The sequence below is a fragment of the Cervus elaphus genome, chromosome 2, assembly GCF_910594005.1.
Source record: "Cervus elaphus chromosome 2, mCerEla1.1, whole genome shotgun sequence".
Lineage (NCBI taxonomy): Eukaryota > Metazoa > Chordata > Mammalia > Artiodactyla > Cervidae > Cervus > Cervus elaphus.
In genome coordinates, this window is record NC_057816.1 from 42,917,121 (window position 1) to 42,921,562 (window position 4,442).

Here is a 4,442-nt window from a genome sequence, read left to right on the forward strand (position 1 = left end):
GGAGCAAGAGGAGCCGCTCAGGAAAAGACAATTGATTTAAAATGGCCAATCAGAAATTGTGAGTTGTAATGAGGGCTCAGATTTTGGATGAAACAGTTTAAACTTTAAGAGACAAGAAATTGAGTTTTTGTTATCTAAAGCTATATATAAAAAAAGAAGAAGAAAAGCAGCAGCACATTAGCAACCTTTGGAAGCACATAAGACAGGTCGCCACCACTGCCTTAGCTAGCCAGTCATGTGCAGCTGGGCCAGTGGACTTCCTGCCGAGGCCCCTGGGATGCCCGCATGGCCCGGAGAACCCCCCCCCACCCCGGTCTGTCTGCGGTTCTCCTCGAGGGCCGTCCCAGTCCTCATAGGCAGCAGGCAGGCTTGCATTGGGTGCCCCAGTTTGTGGTGCCAACGGGCAGGCAGGTTTCCTAGTTAGAGGTGTCTACCATTAATGTGAGGCAGTATAAATTGACAAGCATATCTTAAAATACATACAGCAGGGCAAGGGACTCAGAATAGCCAGAAGAATCCTGGAAAAAAAAAGAGTTGAAGCAATCATTCCTCCTGATTTCAAAACTGACTACAAAACTACAATAATCAAGGGGTTTACCCTAAATAGGCACCTCAACAAATATTGGAATCCCCAGGGAATCTGACATTGAAGGACAGAACTTCCACAAGACTGGGGGAAGCAGAGAAACCTGGAAGGCACAAACAAAACCTTGGGTGCACCAGGACCCAGGGGAAAAGAACAGTGACCCCACAAGAGACTGAGCCAGACCTGCATGTGAGTGTTTGGGGCGTCTTCTGCGGAGGTGTGGGTCTACAGTGGCCTGAGGTGGGGTCAGGGGCATTGGTAGCAGCAGTCCTGGGAGGCATTGTGTGTTGGCATAAGTCCTCTTGAAGGAGGACACCGTTTACCTTACCATAGAGCCTATAGCCATACAATAAAGACTGCAGACTCCAGGACTGGATTGCATTAGGCCAAACAACTAACAGAGAGGGGGCACAGCATCACCCATTAGCAGAAAATTGGATTAAAGATTTATTGAGCATGACCCTGCCCACCAGAGCAGGACTCAGTTTTCCCCACAGCGAGTCCCTCCCATCAAGGCACAAGTCTCTTAGCCTCACCCATTAGAGGGCAGACAGAAGAAGAAAGAAAAAACTACAATCCCATGGCCTCCAGAATGAAAACCACAATCACAGAAAATGAACCAAAATTATCACATGGATCACAGCCTTGTGTAACTCAGTGAAGCTATGAGCCATGCCATACAGTGCCACGCGAGACTGATGGGTTATGGTAGAGAATTCTGACAAAATGTGGTCCACTGGAGAAGGGAATGGCAAACCACTTATTCAATATTCTTGGCTTGAGAACCCCATGAAAAGTAGAAAAAGGTAAAAAGGTATGACACTGGAAGATGAGCCCCCCCACACAGGTCAGAAGGTGTCAAATAGACTATTGAGGAAGAGCAAAAATATAGCTCCAGAAAGAATGAAGAGGCAAAGCAGAAACAACACCCCGTTGTGGATGTGTCTGTTGGTGAAAGTAAAGTCCAACGCAGTATTGCATAGGAACCTGGAATGTTAGGTCCATGAATCAAGGTAAATTGGATGTGGTCAAACAGATGACAAGAGTGAATATCGACATTTTAGGAATCAGTAAACGAAAATGGATGGAAATAGGCAAATTTAATTCAGATGACCATTATATCTACTACTGTGGGCAAGAATCCCTTAGAAGAAATGCAGTGGTGCTTATATTCAACAAAAGAATCCAAAATGTAGTACTTGGGTGCAATCTCAAAAATGACAGAATGATGTCAGTTCATTTCCAAAGCAAAACATTCAACATCACAATAATCCAAGTCTATGCTCCAACTACTAATGCTGAAGAAGATGAAGTTGAATGGTTCTTCTATGAAGACCTATAAGATCTTCCAGAACTAATGCCAAACCCCACCCCCCCCCAAAAAAAAACCCAGATGTCCTTTTCATCATAGGGGATTGGAATACAAAAGTAGGAAGTCAAGAGATACCTGGAATAATGGGCAAGCTTGGCCTTGGAGTACAAAATCAAACAGGTCAAAGGCTAACAGAATTTTGCCAAGAGAACACATTGTTAATAGCAAACACCCTCTAGCAACAACACAAGAGATGACTCTACACATAGATATCACCAGATGGTTAACAGTAAAATCAGACTGATTATATTCTTTGCAGTTGAAGATGGAGAAGCTCTGTTCAGTTTAATTGCTCAGTAATGTCTGATTCTTTGCGACTCTATGGACTGCAGCACGCCAGGCTTCCCTGTCCATCACCAACTCCCAGCGCCTGCTCAAACTCAAGTCCATCGAATCGGTGATGCTATCCAACCATCTCATCCTCTGTTGTCCCCTTTTCCTCCTGCCAGAGCTCTATACAGTCAGCAAAAACAAGATCTGGTATTGACTGTAGCTCAGATCATGAACTCCTTATTGTCAAATTCAGACTTAAATTGGACAAAGTAGGGAAACCCACTAGGCCATTCAGGTATGACCTAAATCAAATCCCCTATGATTACACAGTAGAAATGGCAAATAGATTCAAGGGATTAGAACAGATAAACAGAGTGCTGGAAGAACTACGGACAGAGATTCATAACTTTGTACAGGAGGTGGTGACCAAAACCATTTCCAAAGAAAAAGAAAGGCAAGAAGAACAAATGGTTTTCTGAGAAGGCCTAACAAATAGCTGGAAAAAAAGAAACAAAAAGCAAAGGAGAAAGAGAAAAGATATTCCCAACTGGATATAGAGATTCAAAGAATAGCAAGAAGAGAAAAGAAAGCCTTCTTAAGTGAACAGTGCAAAGAAATAGAGGAAAACAATAGAATGAGAAAGACTAGAGATTTCTTCAAGAAAATTGGAGATACCAAGGAATATTTCATGCAAACATGGACACAATAAAGGACAGAAACTGCAAGGACCCAACAGAAGCAGAAGAGATTGAGAAGAGGTGTAAAGAATACACAGAAGAGCTATACAAAAAAAGGTCTTAATGACCTAGATAACCACAATGGTGTGACCACTCACCTAGAGTCAGATATCCTGGAGTATGAAGTCTAGTGGACCATAGGAAGCAATATTATGAACAAAGCTAGTGGAGGTGATGGAATTCCAGTTGAGCTATTTCAAATCCTAAAAGATGATGCTGTGAAAGTACTACACTCAATATACCAGAAAATTTGGAAAATTTAGCAGTGGTCACAGGATTGGAAAAGGTCAGTTTTCATCCTAACCTCAAAGGAGGGCAATGCCAAAGAATGTTCAAACTACTGCACAATTGCACTCATTTCATAATCTAGCATGGTAATGCTCAAAATCCTTCAAGCTATGCTTGAACCTATGCTAGTACTATGCTAGTATGTGAACCAGGAACTTTCAGATGTACAAGCTGGATTTAGAAAAGGTATAGAGAGGAACCAGAGATTAAATTGTCAAATCCGTTGGATCACAGAAAAAGGCAAGGGAATTACAGAACAATATCTACTTCTGCTTCATTGACTATGCTAAAGCCTTTGTCTCTGTGGATCACAACAAACTACGGAAAATTCTTAAAAAGATGGGAATTCTAGACCACCTGACCTGCCTCCTGAGAAATCTGTATGCAGGTCAAGAAGCAACAGTTAAAAACAGACCTGGAAAAACAGACTGGTTCAAAATTCAGAAAGGAGTACATCAAGGCTGTATATTGTCACTCTGCTTATTTAATTTATATGCAGAGTACATCATGCGAAATTCCGGGCTGGATGAAGCTCAAGCTGGAATCAAGATTGCTGGGAGAAATAATCTCAGACATGCAGATGATACCACCCTAATAGCAGAAAGTAAAGAGGAACTAAAGAGCCTCCTGATGAAGGTGAAGAGGAGGGTGAAAAAGCTGGCCTAAAACTCAGCACTGAAAAAAACTAAATCATGGCATCTGGTCCCATCACTTCATGGCAAATAGATGGATAAAAAATGGAAACAGTAGAAGATCTCATTTTCTTGGGCTCCATAATCTCTGCAGATGGTGACTGCAGCCATGAAATTAAAAGACATTTGCTCCTTGGAAGAAAAGCTATGACAAACCTAACGAGCATATTAAAAAGTAAACTTTGTTGGCATCACTTTATCGACAAAGGTCCATATAGTCAAAGCTGTGGCTTTTCCAGTAGTCACACACGGATGTGAGAGTTGGATCATAAAGAAGACTGAGTGCTGAAGAATTGATACTTCTGAACTTTGGTGCTAGAAAAGACTCCTGAGAGTACCTTGGACAGCAAGATCAAACCACTCAATCCTAAAGGAAATCAGCCCTGAAGAACTGATGCTGAAGCCGAAACGTCAATACTTTGGCCACCTGATATGAAGATCTGTCCTCCTGGAAAAGACCCCGATGCTGGGAAAGATTGAAGGCAGAAGGAGAA